The 11,067-nt window shown below is 44.4% G+C and overlaps 1 long non-coding RNA gene across 1 annotated transcript; it reads right to left on the reverse strand.

Moving 5' to 3' along the window:
- Window positions 1–6,908: 6,908 nt before the first annotated feature.
- On the reverse strand, window positions 6,909–9,687 carry LOC131273723 (uncharacterized). The gene is made up of 2 exons (XR_009181000.1): window positions 9,610–9,687; window positions 6,909–9,004 (listed from the first exon to the last, which is right to left on the reverse strand). It is a non-coding gene; the product is annotated as an uncharacterized lncRNA (long non-coding RNA).
- Window positions 9,688–11,067: the final 1,380 nt, after the last annotated feature.

Genomic DNA, 11,067 nt, shown 5'->3' on the forward strand with positions numbered 1-11,067 from the left:
GTCCCAGGCTAGGCCTTTTATGACTGTTACTCCTCCCCCTCCATAATGTTGGGGAGGGTCCCCAGTTGTTTGCTGTTCTAATTGATTGCCCTACCTGCCAGCTCTCAGGGGGCCAATGGTGAGGCTTTTTAAGGGTCGCCAGGGCTTTCCCTTGACCCTGAGCAGAATTCTTATTTCCAAATGGGATTCCCACGGTGGGATCTCACAGAGTCTTTCTGGCAGCCTTCTTTGCAGGAGGTGTCCGGGTGGGGTCTCACGCCATGTGGTATGTCAGCCATGTTGTCTGTCAGCCACGTTGCATGCCAGCCTCCGTTCCCTTCTCCTTTTCACTATACTACCCTGCCTCAGTGTGAGGTTTCAACACATCGTCCCCGGCTGCTGGCGTTAAACATTTCACTTCCGAAAGCAGAGGGACATGGTATTTAATCCAGTTTTGTCACTTACCAAACCTATTTTGCTTTTAGCAAATTGTTTACCCTTTCTAAGCCTCAGTTTATCCAGTTGCAGGATGGAGTAAATGATAGCACCCAACATGGGGTTGCAGTTTTGATGAGCTAATGCACCCAAGTGTGCACACAGGTGGACTCAAAAGTGCTGCATCTGCCTTAGTTTACCAAGGTAACCATGACAAATAACACACAGAAGTTTCGCTTAAACAAAAGGCATTTATTGTCTCACAGTTTTGAGGCTAGAAGACCAAGATCAAGATTGGGCAAGGTCATGCTCACCTCATGGCCAGCAGCATTCCAGTGAGGGCAATCCTCCATCACAGGGCAGTCTCTCCTCTCCAGCTTCTTCTGATGCTTGCCTCCCAATCTCCTCTCTTTAAACAGCTTTCAGGCATATGGATCAAGACCCACACTGATTCAACTTGTCCACAACTTAACTAACCATAATGTTTTCAAAGGTCCTATTTACAAAATGGGTTGACACCCACACAAACACAGACTGAGATTTGAATGCATCTTTTGTGGGGGACATTATTTAATCCCCAACAGTGTCCACATACTATCATCTGCATTAGCCCTGAGCTCCTGGCTTTTGTTTGTGCGTCCCAAAATCTATAATCCCACTTCAGTTGAAAAGTCAAATCCCAGAGTCTGACCTCTTCGGGATTTCCCTGATGTAGTTAATTGGGCCATGTATAGATATTTTATAGAGGTGATTAAATGTAGGTCTCCATTATTAATATAAAAATTTTGTTAAATCGCATTTTTCAATTTGCTTTTTTATGTTCAAATTTTTTGAAGTCTCTGGTTTCACACTTCTTCAAGTTCAAGTGATATTATTGTCCTTTTCCCTTCAGCCATTCATGAACCACAATTCTTGAACTAGTAGTTAGGTCTTTAAAGCTGGAAAACATGCCATTCTCAGCCTGGAGGAGCTCATAGCCTTTCAGTGGAAAGAGTGATGTCTACAAATGAACTGATTTAGCTGAGAGGTGCCACAAGGTGTCAACAGTATGTGGAGACCAAAAAGAGTCCTGCAGTGTGAACAGTAACAAATGGGCATCTGGAAGGTTAAAGTGGAGGACACGCCAAAATGGCGTGAACAAAGGAATGGGGACATAAAAACAGAGGTTGTCCAGGGAATTGCTTAAGGATCTGTAGGAAGCAGAACAGAACATTCTGTGAAGGCTGAGATGGAGAAGTAAGTACTGCCGAAATGAAGGCAAGTCTGTGGTACATCATACGTATTGTTGATTTTAAGGTGTGCTGAGTGAAAATTATTATGAGTTTAGCTTTTCAAAAGATCACATGGATAGTCATATGCAGGATGAACTAAGGCTAGAGAAACTAGTTGTAAATATGCTATAATGATCTACTAAAAAATAACAATGGGAGGAAAAGGGAGTGGAAAGGGACACATCTGACAATACTCAACATTCACATATCAATTAGAAGTGGGAAGAGTAATGGAAAGAGGTGAGCCAGGGACCAAACCCTGAGCCTGGCTAGGATCCCAGATTGAATGGAGGAGCCCGTCCTCTGGATTGGAAACATCAGAGGAGAAGGAAGTGTGGAGAGTGAGTGAGGATACCAGCCGGAGGTAGAGAGGTGGGGGGAGAGTGTAAAGGCTCTGTTTTTAAGTGACAATTTAGACAGTTAGGGAAAAAAGATTCAAGAGTGAAGACGTAGATGTGATTAAAACCCTAGAGTGAGAAGATTACTATATAAAGTGGGAGGAGAAGCAAGCCTAGGAATATTGCCTAGAAAGTCCTGAAAAGGAGCCCAACATTTCAATATGTTAAACTGGAAACTTCAACAGAAGCACCAGGATATGATACGAACAAGACCACCAAGTTGAAATTTTCAAAGGAAACTTCTGAGACTTATTTATACAACTCCTACCAAGACTGAGGTTACAAAATGGTCTGAGATTTAAAGATTTGGAGAGATTTGGCAGGAGAATTTTCAGAAAACCATGTTTCCAAGAGGAAGGAGTGAGGCCTTCACTTCAGAGCCAAGGGGGCGGGTCCCCATCAGAACCACCTTAAAAAATGTGATTTTGTTTGACTTTTAAGAAGATGCGTGTGACTTTGATGTGGGAATGTATGTAGTCTTTCTATGACTGAAATTCTGCAGTAGGCACAGAAATACTAAACACACAAAGGAAGCTAGGTATCCCCTTTAAGAAATCTAGCTTCTGCTTTCCTTTCAAGTGATAAGAACACAAGTTATGAAAAGTAACAATTTGGGAGGCAGTCTTCAGCAAGAGTTAGATATGACAGTGTCAAAAGAGGATTTTTGGTCATCAAGGGTAAATAAAAAGTTAATCCCAGACAAAAAGAAAGGATCCACTTCCTTTAAGAAAATATGCAAGAAGGGCAAAAATCTTAATTTAGGAGGATTTTTTAAAATGTTAAATAGTTCTTCTTAGTGCTCCAGTCTGGCTAAGATAGAATAGTCCCATTCCTCCCAGGCCTCCCCTCTCATAGGTGAAAATCCCTGAACATACCAGAAAACAAATTTTAAAAGTCCCCAGAGGGTGGAAGAAGGAAGGCAGACAGTCTCAGACCCTGCAAGGTGGTAAGTCCCCTGGATTCCTCATTGCCTCCAAATATTCTAGACAGGGAGCTGTATAAATCTCCAATGAGGAACTCCAACAGGCACAAACAAAAGGATTTCCAAAGAAGCCTTGTTCCCCATGGACAGGGAAAGACACCAAAAAAAAAAAGGTGCCCTGAACAGGAAGACATTTTGGCAATACCCACTCTACTTTCCAAACACCAATGGAACCACCCTCCCACAGTTTCCCACAGTGGGGCAGGGAGCTTTCCACCCACCACCAAGATGGCACACTGGTTCTCCTGAGTAGCAGTGGCAGAGTTGAGAGGAAAGTTGAGCTCACACACCTCTCTGGAGCAATGAGGTGGTATGAGTCAGCCTTTGCTTCTCCCTTCATAGAGTGAGCCTGGCCCAGAGAGGAGTTGAACTTACGCCTCAGCTCAGAAGCAAGGCAGCTGTGTGAGCTGGGGCCCCACTTTCACTTGAAGGTGTCAACACAACCACAGAGGGAAGAACCTTCTGCCCACCTATCTGCGATGAGGTTGTGTGAGTCAGTGATCCACTTCTGTTACGGGGCATCAGTGAGCCCAAGAGGAAAACAAACATACATGCACACCCATCCCTCATGAAACACCTGAGCAGGGGAACTGCTTGCTGTAACACATTATTAAATAGGATCCAGAGTCTCAAAGTATACAAAAAAAAAATCACTCTTCATACCATGAATCAGGGAAATAACAACACGAATCAAAAAAGACAAAAGACACCAAAACCAAAATGAATTAGATGTTGTGTTTATCTGACAAGGACTTTAAAACAGCCATTATAACATGCTTCAACAGCAATTCTATATTCTCTCAAAGGAAATGAGCAAAATAGTAAATCTCAGCAAAGAAACAGAAGTTATAGAAAAAAGACCAAATGAAACTTACAGAATTATAAAAATTCAGTAAACTTGCTGAAGTGGAGATAACAGATCACTGAACTGATGGACGTATCAGTAGAATCTATCCAATCTGGAAAACAGAGAAAAAGTTTGGAGGAAGAAATGAACAGAGCCTCAGGGTCCTGCAGGACAATATCAAAAGGGCTAACATTCTTACCATTGGTGTCCCAAAAGGAGAGGAGAGGAAACGGAACTGAAATAGCATTCAATGAAATAACGGCTGAAGCTCCCCAAATTTTGCAAACCGCCTAACCTTGAAGATTCAAGAAGCTGAGTAAATCCAAAATATGATAAACCCAAAGAAATCCATGCCAAGACATATCATATTTAAACTTTCAAAAACTAAAAAATAAGAAAAGATGTTGAAAACAGCCAGAGAAAAATGACACATCAACCATAGGATAACATCAATTTAGATGACATTAACCACAGGAAAACTCCAATTCGGATGGCAGAAACCATAGGGTAACACCAATTCAGATGACAGAATATTTCTCTTCTCACATTATGGAGGCCAGAGAGAAGTGGCACAATATTTTTCAAGTGTTAAAAAAAAGAACTGTCAGCCACGAATTTTGTAGATACCCTCTGAAAATATTCTTCAGGAAGGAAGGGAAAATAAAGACATTTTAAGAGGAAGAGAATGGTATCTGTAGCAGAACTATCCTTAAAAAATGACTAAAGGAAGTTGTCTAAACAGAAAGGAAATGATAAGCTGAATGGAGTGAAGCTTTCTACACCTCCCTCAAACTGATAAAGCATAAATGCCAACAGACTGCGCTAACATGCAGATCTCTGTAACAGCATCCAGAGCAACTGCTAGGGACACCATACAAAGTGATATATTTGGGAGAAAAAAGATAAATATCCCAAGAGAACGCTTAATAAGTGTTCAAGGAACAGAAAAATGAGAAAAGAAAACTAGAAGAATGAGAAACAGAGGGAAAAAACAGAGAAAAATTATAAAATGGCTGAATAATTACCTAAAATGCAAATGGTCTAAATACACCAATTGAAAGAAAGACATGAGAAGATCGGATTAAAAAGGCATGATCCAAAAAGTGTGCCCATAAGAAACTCACTTCAAATACAGCACCATAGGTAGTTTGAAATAAAAAGATGGGAAAGATACACTATGCAAATAACTTTAAGGCAGGAATAGCTGTATTAATATTCGACAAAGCAAAAAAAAATTCTTAGGAACAAAAAAAAGGAATATTATTTTTTGGTAATAAAAGATGACTCCACCAGGGAGGTGTTATGCTTCTAAATATATACAGTTCAAACAAATGAATGAAAATGAAAGCACAACACATCAAAATATGCTGGCTGCAACGAAAGTGATGCCAAGAGGAAACTGATAGCACTAATGCTAACATTTTTTTTCTGTTTTTCTTTTTTTTCTTTTTTTTATTGATTTTGTAAAAATATTACATTAAAAAAATATGAGGTCCCATTCAACCCCACCACCCCCACCGCACCCCTCCCCCCCCAGCAACACTCACTCCCATCATCATGACACATCCATTGCATTTGGTAAGTACATCTCTGGGTATCTCTGCACCTCATGGTCATTGGTCCACATCATGGCCCACACTCTCCCCCATTCCATCCAGTGGGCCCTGGGAGGATTTACAATGTCTGGTGATTGCCCCTGAAGCACCATCCAGGGCAACTCCAAGTCCCAAAGGCGCCTCCACATCTCATCTCTTCCTGCCATTCCCCATACCCATCAGCCACCATGTCCACTTTTCCCACTCCAATGCCACCTTTTCTCTGTGGACCTTGGATTGGTTGTGTCTGTTGCACCTCTATGTCAAGAGGAGGCTCAGATTCCACATGGATACTGGATGCAATCCTCCTGCTTTCAGTTGTAGGCACTCTAGGCTCCATGGTGTGGTGGTTGTCCTTCTTCAACTCCATCTTAGCTGAGTGAGGTGAGTCCAATAAATCAGATTGTAGGAGCTGGAGTCTGTTGAGGCTCAGGGCCTGGCTATGATATTGTCAGTAAAAAGATTCAATCCCCTAAATATATCTTAAACCCCGATACCAAATACAATTCCAGTAAAGTAGCATGATAGTCTTATGAAAAGAGATCCCGTCTGGGTCCAGTTTCATCACACAGAAACACCAGCTCCAAAGAAGGGCCATCTGACATGGCAGTGAACCCTATCTGCCATGACCATAGAACCCGTGGGTCCCTTTAGCCCTCAAAGGAACCAATACCTGGGGATTGTATCTACTTTATCTGTCTCTTAGACTCTGCTCAGTTGTGCATAAGGGCAATCCTTCTGACAGCCTCCAGACTCTTTTTTTTAGAGACTCATAGCCATATAAACTCATTTCTCCTTTCTATTTCCCCCTTACATTAGGTCAAACAGCATTTTAAAGTCATATTATTCTATGTAGACAGGGATATTCTACTGATCCGCATCGAACCTTCAATTCAAGGTCATTTTCCAGTTGCATTATCAGTTGTTAGTTGATAGTGATCCCTCGGTGCCAGGGAGGCTCATCCCCGGATGTCATGTCCCACGCTGGGGGGAAGGCATTGCATTTAGATGCTGAGTTAGGCTTCGAGACTGGCCACATTTGAGTAACATGAAGGCTGTCAGGTAAGCTAACATTTTAAAAGATGGAAGATTTCAAATCAATAAGCTCAGCCCCCACCTTTCTTTCTGACTTCTGAAATTCTCAATTCTGGCTTTGACCTCCAACTACTGGTTAAAGAGATTCCCTCACTGCTGAGGGCAATCTCCTTTGTTGATTATAGATAAAATTCACCATAGATGCAACCAAGCGACCACAGACGCAAAGTCATCCATGAAATACCCTCACAGCACAACCAGGCCATGCAATTGGACACCATCTACTCGCCAAGGTACCCCGCAATTCCACTCCTGGGCATTTATTCCAAAGAAATGAAAACGTACATTTACACCAAAACCAGTACACAGTGTTCACACAGCTTTATTTGTAATAGCCATACACTGGAAATAGCCCAAATGTCCTTCAAAAGGTGAATGTTTAAACAAACTGAGATATATCCACACCATGGAATACTACTTGGCAGTAAAAAGAAACTAACTCTGACACACTCGGCAACACTCAGTCTGCCTCATTCCTCTTTTCTTTCCCCTGGGCTTTCCAGGCTATATGGGGAGGGGGGCGGGGATCCAATTGCAAAATGATCATACAGTATGTTTCCATTTATTTGACATTCTTGAGATGAGAAAATTCTTAAGATGCAGAAAAGATGAGTGGTTAGTAGGGTTCAATGCGTAGAAGGAAGAGGGAGCTGTGCTGTAAAAGGGCAACCCCAGGGACCCTTGAGATGGAAACATTGTGTTTCTTCATAGTCACGCACACCTATAAATGCCGTGGAAGTAAATACACACCACAGATGAGTGTCTGTAAAACTGGTGAAATACGAACACAGTCAGTGGGTTGTGTCAGTGTCTAGATGGGCTGTGACACTGTCCCTCAGCTGGGGAGCTCAACAAAGGGGGCACGAGCTCGCTCTGTGTTATTTCTTACAACTGCAAAGTGTCTTTCAATAAATCTCCTTGGGTACTTTGCAAATTAAAACCACACACATTAAGCTATAATTGATTAAATAATCACGTGTTACTGGCTATTATTATAAAATTCTATTTGGTGGGTGAGTCATAAAGACTTTAAAACAACAAAACCTATTTCCATAAAAGACAAAGCAGAGCTTCTAAGTTTAGAACTAGCAGTGGCTTAAAAGAAAGATGTCTCAATTAGCATTAACAAAGGTTAAAATACATGGTTAAATATTAATTTTTGTGAGAATGGAAACAAATTGTACATAGATACTTATTTTGAAATGTCTGTTACTAATTGTCTGCTTTCGGGAAACGGACTTGTCCATCTACCACATGGGAGGTCCGCGGTTCAAACCCCGGGCCTCCTTCACCCGTGTGGAGCTGGCCCATGCGCATTGCTGATGCGTGCAAGGAGTGCCCTGACACGCAGGGGTGTCCCCCGCATAGGGGAGCCCCATGCACAAGGAGTGCACCCCATAAGGAGAGCCACCCAGTGCGAAAGAAAGTGTAGCCTGCCCAGGAATGGCGCCGCACACACGGAGAGCTGATGCAGCAAGAAGACGCAACAAAAAGAGACACAGATTCCCCTGCCTCTGACAACAACAGAAGTGGACAAAGAAATAAGACGCAGCAAATAGACACAGAGAACAGACAACCATGGTGGGGGAGAAGAGGAGAGAAATAAATAAATTAATTAATTAATTAATTAATTAAATCTTTTTTTTAAAAATTGTCTACTTTCTGCTTAATGTGGGATGTAGTGTATATTTTCATACAATTTCTATTTTGTTGGAAATAAACTCTAGAAAAACTTATATTTTATCAATTTCTAGTATAGCACAAAGCTTGCTTGCAATTCAGACTCCAGGATTCAGGACCACCGTCATCTGAAACAGCACCCTAATTGCGGGAAGGGGTGGGGGAAGAGAAAATGAAAGAAAGAAGCTCTAAAAAGGAAGCAAGGGAGGTATTTTACTTCCTGAAGGTATAATTATAAAGTGATGTCAAATTTCAAGGGCAAAAGCATGCCACTGTCTGGATTTTATTATGTTAAAAAAGCTACAGGCTAGAACGTCCTCAGAAATACCCAATCCTGTGTCATCACCAAGTAGGACTCCCCATTCAGAACGTGGCTAATCACATGGCAGAGGAGGAGTGCGACCGTTTGAGGTCATGGCTCCTCTATCTCACTGTGAAACCTGGGTTTTAACATGACAGTGTTCTAATCACGTTACCCCCCTTGAAGGTCTCCGATAGCTCCAGCAGCTTCTAGGCGTCCACGGAAGGAGGGCCTCGCTGCTTTCCCTGCCATCGTGATGCTCAATGCTGATTTCAGACCCCAGGGGTCCAGGAGATCAGTAAACTCCAGGCTGGAAGACAGCGCCAACACCGCAGTCTTCGGATCTTAAGAAGACTGTTTCTGAGCAGCAGCAAGGTAACTCCCCACTCGTGAAGACGGCATGACTCTTCAGTGGAACAGTCTTAGGAGAAAGATAACAGAAAGGAGCGTCACGCTGGAGTGACTCATCTCAGCCAGTGCTTAGAGCGGGTGAGGATTTGGGGAGCCCCCGGCACCCCCTGGGGTGGGTCTCAGAGGCGCAGGCCAGCCTCCCCCACGAAAACCAAGAGTCTCGGGGGTCCGCTGCAGTGAGTGCCTGCTGAAGAACCCCAAGCGGCAGCGGGTCCCCACCAGGCCAGGCTGGCCTCGCCCCCGCCCCCGCGAGTGCGGCCTTCCACGCAGCCATGCCCCGCGGGGAGCGGGCCCTGCACACCCACCCGCGCCCGCGGCACCGAGGGCCTGGCGCCCCGCTCCGCCACCAGGGGCCCCTCTGGCTGGCGCAGTGGCTCCAGGTGTCTTTCCCGTGGGCGTTGCCCACGCACTTGCTGCGTCCCCTGCGCGAGCCTGTCCTGCTGGGCCCGCGTGGACTTGAGGTGAAAGGCCCCGAGCGCATGAAGTCGGGAGACACCTGCGCGCAGCGCATCGCGGAGGAAATCACAGCCTAACCAGAATCACCAGGAACTGACAAATACCAGACGCACAGAAAGCAAGTCATTGGCCTCTTTTTCGTGGTGTCAATCAACTCACCCTCAAAAACCAGGCTCTGCAAAACACTCCACTTGCGCCTTTCCCTCTGCCTTGTGCCAGGGTCAGGGGCTGTGCAACCTTGGGCAACGGAACCAAAAATTAAAGGCGTTCATATTTCCTCCAACTCAAAACCAGGAATAATATTTGTTCTGAATGAATGGATTTTCCTGAAATGCTTTCACCGCTCAGTGAGGACATTTTTTTCTAATAAATGCCTAATGTGCAGCATGAAATCTGCTTGTAAGCAGTCACTATTCCGTGGATGACAACAACAGGACAATCAGCCTATCTTCCACCAGCTGGAGCGGTCTGTAAGTCAGAGCTGCCCCGGGCCTGCCCTGCTGCTGTGAAGACGGAGCCACGGGACTGTCCACATGGGCCGTGGCCTGAAAGTACGTGCCTTGTGGCAGATACTTTTATTCAATATGAATTCTGCAAACAAGTACTTTTTGAGATTCATTTAAATTGAACCTTTGAAACTAATGCTTCCCTCTCTTCTATTTCTCTAATCAGCATATATAAAATCCAGACCTTCAACTTGATAATTGCAAAAAACTGTAACGTGATAAAAGCAATTGCTAAAAGAATGTTAGATGTTTAAAAAACGTATATTGACTTATAGTTCCATTTTCACCCCAAAATAGTTGAACATTTCATGAGGCAATAGTAGATATCATGATAATAATGAAAATTGAGCTATAGCGAACTGCGTTTTAGTTATTTGGAAGTGAAGTTGTTCATTAGATACCTAACGGTTACCTGCCTTTGCCGGCCCTCGCTCCCACCGTCTTCTTTCACCCCCACTTGTAGGGCCCCCCGCCACGCAGGACAGTGTCCTATATAAAGCTTTGCTACACTGGCCACTGCTCCAGGAAGATTTATGAAGAAAAAGAGTGTAACTGAGGCAGGAGGGTGTTGGGACAACCTCGAGTTTTTAGTTCTCGTGGCCCAGTTATCACCTGCAGTCCAGATGTGACCACCTGCCGCAAGGAGGTTTCCACCGTCGTGCTCATGAAGCGTCCCCCAAACTAGAGGTGATTTTCTAGAACAAAGGGCATTTGCTCACGTTGAGCAGATTCGCGTCGGTTCCCTGGTTTCCGGATGAGCAGTGCAGGGGCACACACCTGCCAGGGGATTTGGTGCCAGGAGCAGTCCTCAAGCAGGGAGACGGGCGGAGGCGTGGAGGGCGGGAGCCGCGCTGGCGCCATCGCTGGGGGGAGCGCTCACCCGCCCACGGAGGTACCCAACGCCAGCCCTTCCCCCGGCCGCAGCGAGCACCCACGGCTCGTGCCCACAGCACAACCCGCACGGCCCCTGGCACTCAGCAGGGGCATCCTCCGGAGGATTTCAAAATAAATTTGTAAATATGGACTTTGGAACATTGGAAAACAAAAATGGTAATGAGCGCTTAAGTGGTGGAGTCTCACTGTTTCAGCCTGAAAGACAAGGGGCGACAGG

Source organism: Dasypus novemcinctus, chromosome 16, assembly GCF_030445035.2.
Source record: "Dasypus novemcinctus isolate mDasNov1 chromosome 16, mDasNov1.1.hap2, whole genome shotgun sequence".
Taxonomy (NCBI): Eukaryota; Metazoa; Chordata; class Mammalia; order Cingulata; family Dasypodidae; genus Dasypus; species Dasypus novemcinctus.